Below are 9,499 nucleotides of genomic sequence, written 5' to 3'. Positions count from 1 at the left end.
TCACCGTTGTCGTCATTCACACATTAGATTCCCCTTATTTCCATTCTAAGGAGGAAGGCATAAATTAATATTCAAATAATAAATGAGATGATTTTACATAGTGATAAATGCAAGCAAACAAATAAAGCAGGGTGCGGGCATGGAGAGGTGAGGGCTGTTTACCCTTGTTGGTCACAAAGACTCTGAGCTCAGGCACTTGCTCTGCAATCACCGTCTTTTGCCAGGCTCCTCCCCCTCTTTAACAAGCCCCAATCCCACTTCTGCGTCTTATCCCACCCTTGCCAGCTAACTGTGCTTCCTTCTTCCCTGGGAAGCATCCCCTAGCAATAAGCTCCTCTGTGTTTCCTGACCTCTGCCTCCAAATGTTTTCTCTTTTGCTCCAGCCAGGCCACATTTCTGTCTCCACAAGTGAAAGACCTCTCTCCTGGTGAAGGACACCCTCTCCAGCTCGCTCCTTGCCCGGCATGTTTGATCTTCTCCTACTGTCCTGCTTTCAGACAACACAGATCTTCCCGTGTGGAAAAGAATATTCTCTTGAACTTTGGTGCTTTGCTCGGGAACACCCAGAAAGGGACCCCAACCCTGAGTCTCCTCACTTGGGAAATACTGAGAGTCTGTGCTGTGGACCGATGTGGGCGCCCACCGAAAATTCACATGTTGAAACCCGCATCGCCAATGGGACAGAATTTGGAGGTGGCCTTTGGGCGGTAACTAGGGTTACAGGTGGTCATGAGGGTGGGGTCCCCGCAGTGGAAGAGGAAGAGATATACTACCTCTCTCTGCCATGTGAGGACACAGTGGGAAGGTGGCTGTTACCAGCCAGGAGTCAGCTTCCACCAGACACCATATCTGCTGGCACCTTGACCTTGGACTTTCCAGCCTCCAGAACTGTGAGGAATAACTGTTTGAAGTCCCCCAATCTAAAGTACTTTGTTATAGCAGCTCCAACTCACTAAGATAGTCCCTGCACCTCTCATCTTCCTCCACAACGCAGCTTTCTCTCTGGCCTTCCTCTTTCTTCCTTTCATTCTTGGCTGTGTATCTAAATGACTTTTCTCTTTTCTCTTTTCTTTACTTCCAGCCTTCTAGTTCCAAGTCTTCTTCCAAGTTCCCTCACAATGCATCTCGCATTTGTTCTTCCAGCTGTAGTCCTACCGTCCCCATGAGAGTCCACGCCCTTACCACCCAAGACTAAAAATCTTTAACAGCCTTCTAACTTCAGAATCACCTCCTGCTAATCCATCCTGCACAGATGAATCTTTCTAAAATACCATTTGGGTCGTTTCCTGCTCAAAATCATTGGCACCTTGCCCACGAAATTCCAGACTAAGGAGTTTGGACTTTGACCTGGAGGCAAATCTCTGCAAACATGGCTTCAACCTATCTGTTTAGATTTGTTTCCCATCATACCCCTCAAGGACCCTTCTGCCATTGTCTGACCTGCCTTCCACCATCTCCAGGCATCTCCTGAATGCAGCATCGCTGTCTGCCTCATCACACCCTACACATCTCGTGGCCAGTGACTTTCCCAGCCAGGAAGCACCACCTCCTGCCTCACAATAACTAGAGGACTTGCGGGCTGAGTGCAGTACGGCAACTTTTGCATAATCATCCCATAATTTTAGAGCCAAAAAAAAAAAAAAGACCCTCACACTCATACGTAAGATCAAGGACAGAGCTAGATGATTGCCCACACCAAGAGGGAGTCAGAAACTTGCTGCAAACCAAACAGGGATAAGCAGGCCAAAAGTGTTTTACTGCTTTCCTAGCACCACTTGCCTCACACAGACTAGCTCCTGAAGCCTGTATCTTTCATTCCAACAACACGCTAAGCACTGCTCTGTGCTGGAGATGTAGCAATAAACAGTGGAGAGCCCTGCCCTCACAGAGCTAACATTCTCCAGGAGGGAGTTAGACATTAAGCAAAATAAATGGAATATCTAGAGTTTGGGGTGTACGTGCTATGGAAGAAGGAAAGGAAGTGTGGGTGGGGGGCTGTTGCAATTTTGAAGAGTGGCAAGGGGCGATGTGAGGGTGCAGACAGGAAGGAAGGAGGTGACGGGGGAGCTCTGCAGGCGTCTGGGGTCAGAGAACAGCAGGCAAGGGAGACAGGTCTAAGGTGGGAGGCTTCCTGCAATGTGCAGTGGACAGCAAGGAGGTCAGTGTGGCTAAGCTGAGAGGCCAGGTGGGGAAAGAGTAGGGGACAAGGTTAGAGATACTTGGAGACACCACTGGAAGGGCGGTTACAAGGGCCTGAGTGAGATGGGACACCACTGGAGGTCTCTGAGCTGAGGACTGAGCGACACGACAGAGATTTTTAACAGCATCCCTCTGCCACTCTGCAGAGTAAGCTACAGAAGGGCAGGCACAGGGGGATCAGCTAGGAGCCATGGCAACAACCAGAGATGAGATGATGGTGGCATGGACCGTGATGGGAGCAGTAGAGGTGGAAAGGAGTGGTCAGTTTCTGGATTTATCCTGAAGATCACGGCCAACACTCTTGCTGGTGAATTCCATGTGGAGAATGAGAGAAAGGGTTTAAAGGCAACTGGAAGGTTGGCTGAGCAAACATAAGAATGGGGTTGCTCTGAAGTAAGAAAGTCTGCTGGAGGAGGATGGGAGAAGATAAGGAGCCAGTTTTAAACAAGAACATGAGATGCCTCAAGGGCTTTCAAGTGGAAAGGTTGTGTAAGAAGTTAGATGAATGAGCCTGAAGTCCAGGGGGAAGATCTAGGTGGAAATATAAAGCTGAGAGTTAACCACTTACAGGGAATACTTAAAGTTTGAAATTGGATGAGCTCACCAAGGGAGTATGTGTGTGTGTGTGTCCTTACCCTTGTGTATCAGTAAGTTTCTTGAAAGCAATGCCCATTGCCTGTATTTTGTAAGAAATGTGTATATATCAGGGCATGAGATGTATTAAACAATATCTGTTAATCTATTCCCCTTTAAGCACAGATCTCAAAGAAGTAAAAAGTACAACACAAATTCATCAGCCGAGAACTTGAGAAGGGTAGGATGATTTTCAACTCTGCACAGACATACAAGGAGGAACAGTAAATTTAGCCATGCTTGGAACCTAGTAGGCTTGTAATAAAAGTTGATTTTTTTCAAGTGATTCGTTAATGAATTGGGGAATAAAAAGACTCTAGTCTTTAGATTACCAGTTACTTGCATGACTATGAGCAAATCACTTCTCCTCTCTGAGCTTCTGTTTCCCCGAATGCAAAAATGAGAGAATGAAACTAGATGACCCTTAACTCTCCCTCTCAGACTAGAATCTCTACTTAACCTTTCTTGGAACTTGTTTGTTTTTCAGCTATATGGCTCCCCCAAGTGGTCGATGGAATGAATGCAACTTGCATTTTAGGCCGTGATTATTAATAATTGAGCTCCACCGGTGAACCACTGTGGTCACCATTTTGGATGCATTTTCTCATTAAATTTTCACCAAAACACTGAGAGGCAGTCACTGCTTTTATTTCTAGCTCATAGATTAGGAAACTGAGACACAGGACTCAAAGTGGCAACAGTAAGTGATGATCCAAGATTCAAACCCAGGCGTTCTTAGTCTGAGAAAAGAGAGGAAAAACTCCCCAATTCATTCTGTCAGGCAAAAGTAACCTGATTTCAAAAGAAAAAAAAGTCTCAGAGGAATGGAAAAGTACAGGATTATGGATTATGGATGTGAAAATTTTAAACACAACTGTGATTATTCTAGTAATTAAGGAATGGTTTAAAGGATGATTGAATATTAGAAAAATCCATAAGTAAAATTCCCCACAGTAATAGATTAAATAAGAAAAATCATATACTGATCTCAGCAGATGCAGACAAATCATTTGATACACTTTAACCTCATTCACTAAAAACAAAACAAACTCTTCATAATTTAAGGTAAAAGGAAACTTCCTCACTTGGTGAAAGAATATCTACTAAAACAAAACAAAACAAACAAAACAGGGCAAACATCATGCTAAATGGGGAAATGTTAGATCCACTCTCATTAAGATAAGGAATAAGACAAACATGGCTTTTATCCCCCTTCTATTTACTGTAGGATTAGAGGTCATAGCCAGAAAAATAAGATAATAAAAACAAAATTAAGGTTTAAGGAAAAAAAGAAGGAAATGAGACATTCAGTATTTGCAGATGATATAACTACTTAAATAGAAAACCCAAAACAAACTATAGGCCACTTATCAGAGAAAAAAAGGGGAGTTTAGCAATGTGATGGATGTAAGATTCATATATCAAAATTCAATTAATTTCTATATACAAGTAAAAAAGATAAAGAGTAGATCATATTATAATACCAGATAATATAAATTACCTAGTAATAATCTTACTAAAATGTGCTAGACCTCTACAGAAAACACGATTTTATTGAGATATTAAAGAAGACTTAAATAAATGGAAAGATACATCATGTTTATGATAGGAGGGCATAATATGGTAAACATGTCAATGCTTCCCAAATTGATTTACAGCAGTGGTTCTCAAAGTATGGTTCATGGACCACCAGCATCAGCATCACCTGGGAACTTGTTAAAAATGCAAATTTTGAGGCCCCGCCCAAGAATCAGAAGCTCTAGGGGTGAGGCCCAGCAATTCCTGGTTTAACAGTCCCTCCAGGTGATTCTGTTATATGCTAAAGTTAGAGAACGACTGATCTATACATTCATTGCAATTCCAATAAAAATTAAAACAGAATTTTCAAAGAACTTGATGAGATTATTCTAAAATCAGAGAGAAGAGATCAACGTCTGCCATAACATTAAGAAGGGCTCCACTGACCCCTCCCCAGTGAAACTGGTGAAAACAAAATTTTATTTTTTTTGTTTTTTATTTATTTTGTGGTACTCGGGCCTCTCACTGCTGTGGCCTCTCCCGTTGCGGAGCACAGGCTCCAGACGCGCAGGCTCAGTGGCCATGGCTCATGGGCCCAGCCGCTCTGCAGCATGTGGGATCTTCCCAGATTGGGGCATGAATCCATGTCCCCTGAATCGGCAGGCGGACTCTCAACCACTGTGCCACCAGGGAAGCCCCCAACATTTTTTTTTAAATTTTAAGCCTCTGCTAATGGTCCTAAAGGCAAAGAACAAACAAACATCTATTCAAGAAAACCTACAAAAATTCAGTAAGAAAAGTCAGTCTGTGGTATTTGAACCAAGACCTGCTGGCTCTCCCCATCTCACTTCGACAAGGAGGAGGCTCCACTGCAGCCAAAACCACAGGCCCCTCCTTCCCGCTCCCAGATAGACTACTTTCTCCCCCAAAGGCGCTCGTGCTGCCTCCAGCTACTTGGAGCCCAAGTCCCAGGTGAGTCTGATCAAGAGGGGTGGGCTCCGTTTCTCCATCCCCCGCTCAGGAAACAGAGGCTACAGTGCGCATGGGGCACTGAAAACATCTGCTCCCTGATGGCTCTGACTGTACTGGAGAGTCTGGCCAGGGAGATTAGACAAAGAAAAGAAACAAGAGTCATCCAGACTGAAAACGAGGAAGTGCAACTATGTCTATTTGCAGATGATTATGATCTTGTACATAGAAAACCCTAAGGAATCTACAAAAATCTATTAAAACTAACACATGAGTTCAGCAAGGTTGCAGGATACAAGATCTCACAAAAAAATCAACTGTCTTTCTATACACTTGCATTAACAATCTAAATTTGAAATTAAGAAAACAATTCTGTTCACAATGGCATCAAAAATACTTAGGAATAAATTTAACAAAAGAAGTGCCAATTTTATATCCTGAAAACTATACAACATGGATGAAAAACATTTAAGAAGAGCTAAATAAATGGAAAAACACCCTATGTTCATGGGTCGGAAGACATAACACTGTTAACATGGTAAACTGACCCCCAAGCTGATCTACAGATTCAGCACAATCCCAGTAAGAATCCTAGCTAACCTCTTTGCAGAAACTGAAAGGCAGGTTCTGGAATCCATATGGAATCTCAAGTGATCCAGAATAGTCAAACAACCCTGAAAAAGAAGAACAAAGTAGGATGGCACATACTTCCCAGTTTCAAAACTTGCCACGAAGCAATGATAATCAAGTAGGGTGGGACTGGCACAAGACATAAAGGAAAATGGAATAAAATTGAGAGTCCAAAAATAAACCTATATATCTATGGCAAACTGATTTTCAACAGTTTGGGTGCCAAGTCTATTCAGTGGGAGAAAGAATAGTCTTTTCAACAGGTGATGCCAGGACATCTGAAGAGCCACACACAAAAGAATGAAGTTGGACTCTTACCTCCCACCATAAGTGATGATTACATGAAATAGGTCAAAAACCATTTGACCTATATAAAAGTTAAAACCAGGGGCTTCCCTGGTGGTGCAGTGGTTGAGAGTCCGCCTGCCGATGCAGGGGATACGGGTTCATGCCCCGGTCCGGGAGGATCCTACATGCCGCGGAGCGGCTGGGCCCGTGAGCCATGGCCGCTGAGCCTGCGCGTCCAGAGCCTGTGCTCCGCAACGGGAGAGGCCACAACAGTGAGAGGCCTGCATACCACACACACACACACACACACACACAAAAAAAGGTTAAAACCATAAAACTCTTAGGGGAAATAAAAAGGATGTGGAGAAATTGAGATTCTCATACATCACCAGTGGGGATGCGAAATGGTGCAGCCATTTTGGAAGACAGTCTGGCAGTTTCTCAAATGATTACACAGAGTTTGCCATATGACCCAGCAAATCCACTTGTAGGTATATGTATGAGAGAAATAGAAAATACATCCACACAAAAACTTACAGCAGCACTACTCATAACAGCCGAAAGGCAGAAACAACACAAACGTTCAGCAAATGAGTGGATAAACAAAATGTGGTAGACACGTACAGTGGACTGTTATTCAGACATAAAGAGGAATAAAATACTGATACTGTGCTACTTGGATGAACTTGGATAAACCCTGAAAATATGCTAAGAAGCCAGTCATAAAAGTCCACATGTTATGTGATTCCACTCCAGAGTAGGGAACCCCCATAGAGACATAAAAGTAGATTAGCAGTTGTTTAGGGCTGAGGCAGGGAGGGAGTTTGTTGGGGGTCATAGCTTAAGGGTAGCAGTGTTTTTGTGGTGGTGAAAATGTTCTAAAATTGACTGCGGTGATGGTTGCACATATCTGTGAATATACTAAAACTCACTGAATTGTACACTTTAAATGGATAAACAAAATGTGGTAGACTCATAAATGGAATATTATTTAGCCATAAAGAGGAGTGAAGTACTGATTCCTCTTTGTATGGTATGAGAATTAGAGCTCAATAGAGCTTTTTTAAAAAATGTATATAGAGGTGGAAAGGTCAAGAATAGGCAAGACACCTGTTAAAAAAGAAGAGCAAGGGCCTCCCTGGTGGCGCAGTGGTTGAGAGTCCGCCTGCCGATGCAGGGGATGCGGGTTCGTGCCCCGGTCTGGGAGGGTCCCATATGCCGCGGAGCGGCTGGGCCCGTGGGCCATGGCCGCTGGGCCTGCGCGTCCGGAGCCTGTGCTCTGCAACGGGAGAGGCCACAGGAGTGAGAGGCCCGCATACCACAAAAAGAAAAAAAAAAAAAAAAAAAAAAAAAAGAAGAGCAAGAGGGGATATCAGATATCAGGGTTTATGACGGAGCTGTAGTAAAGACAATGTGGTATTGGTGAGGGAGGGACAAAGCGACCAATGGGAAAAAATTGAAAGCCTAAAATCCCATGCATGTTTGAAGCTTTTTTATATGATAATGATAGAATGTCTGATCAGTATGGAAGGAAATGATTGTTTAATAAATGCAGCTGAAAAAAATGATTATCACATGGAAAAGTTGAAATTATATTTCCACCTCACACCATTTACAAAAATCAATTCCAAATGGAATTTATGCTTTATTAAAAAATCAATAAATAAAGCATAAATAACCTAATGAGAAACTGAGCAGAAACATGAATGAGGACAACTATCTGGCTAATAAGTGTGTATATAGGCATATCATCATTAGTGATTAGGGAAAGTCATATCAAGGTCACAGTGGGATACCCTTTAAACTTCTTCAATTGGAAAAAAATTAAGTCTGAAATACCAAATGTTGGGAAAGACGTAAATTAGTGCAATTACTTGGAAAACAGTTTGGTATTGTCTCTTAAAGTTGAACATTCAATGCATGGTTTCTGATCCCACAATTTGACTCAAGCACCCAAAGGAAATTTTGTCACTTGTGAAGCAGGACACATGGACAAGAATATTCATAGTGGTACTGTTCACTCTAGAAAAATCTGGAAATACCCAAAATGCCCATGAATGGGAGAATAATCCATTTTTAATGCAATGGAATATTATACAGCAATTAAAATGCAATATGGATGTAATAGGGTATTAAGAGGAAAAATCCTACAATAGTATAGACAGCATGACTTTTCGATAAAATATAAGGCCTAAACTCAAAAATATGCTTGATCTATCTATCTACCTACCTACCTACCTACCTATGGAAGGAAAGAAGGAAGGCAGGAAGGGAGGAAGGGAGGGAGGGAGGGAGGGAGGAAAAAAGATAAAATAGAGAGGAAAGCAAGTGAATGACCACCACGGGGATTCAGGAGGAGGATTAATTACCTTGTGTCAGGAAAAGCAGGGAAATGTGATAATAAGTAAACTGTGTGGTTAGATACAGGTTATTGTTAAGAGTTATAACTTATATTTTCACAAGTGTTCATTATATTCCTATTGGTTAATAACCAATCATCTAAATAAAAGTGAGGGGGGAAATAATCACTAGCTAGGCAACTATATGCCCAGATAAAACTCATGTTTTTATTGCTAAAAGGAAGGAAAGGAGAATAGATTCTGGGTGGGTGGGGTGGGGGAAGAAGGAAGAAGTCTCCACGCACCACTCACTTTATTACTTCAATCTCTACATTGCTCAATTAGAGAAGTTTTATTGGATCATTTTCACTTCTTCTTAATAGACTTAATAGTCTCTTATTCCTGGGCTCATATTTTCAAGCTTCCCACTTGATTTCTTTAACATATTAAACATTTATTTTATATTCTTCATCTGATAAGTCCCTGTTACTGCTTGTGGTCTCTGCTGGTTCTCATTCAGCATCTTGTTTGTGTCTTTGTATTTTTGACTGTGAGCTATTCATTTTCCTTTGAGCCTTACGTGTGGTAATCCTTCCTTTGAACCTGAGTTGAAGGAGAGTTCCTCCAAAGATGATTTTGATTTGCTTCTGCAAATCACCTGGGGACGATACTAACCTAGGTCCGTTTAAACTCTCTGCTTGGGTTTTTTGGACCACAGAGGTAGTGTGAATTCAAACCATGAACCCACATGGAAGTTGACTTGTGGTTATGGATGCTTGGAGATTTTTAAAATTTTCCTGCGTCCAGTGCCAAGACGAAGGCAAGTATGTTTCCATTCCATCTTCCACCACTTGGCAGACTTCTTTGTCCACTTTATACTTTGTACATAGCCCTTTGAAGTCCCAGCCTTCCTGGAGGATTTC

The sequence above is a fragment of the Mesoplodon bidens genome (genome assembly GCF_964165515.1).
Source record: "Mesoplodon bidens genome assembly, chromosome: 19".
NCBI classification, from domain to species: Eukaryota; Metazoa; Chordata; class Mammalia; order Artiodactyla; family Ziphiidae; genus Mesoplodon; species Mesoplodon bidens.
The sequence above is the reverse complement of the archived record's forward strand: the minus strand, read 5'-3'. Positions refer to the sequence as shown.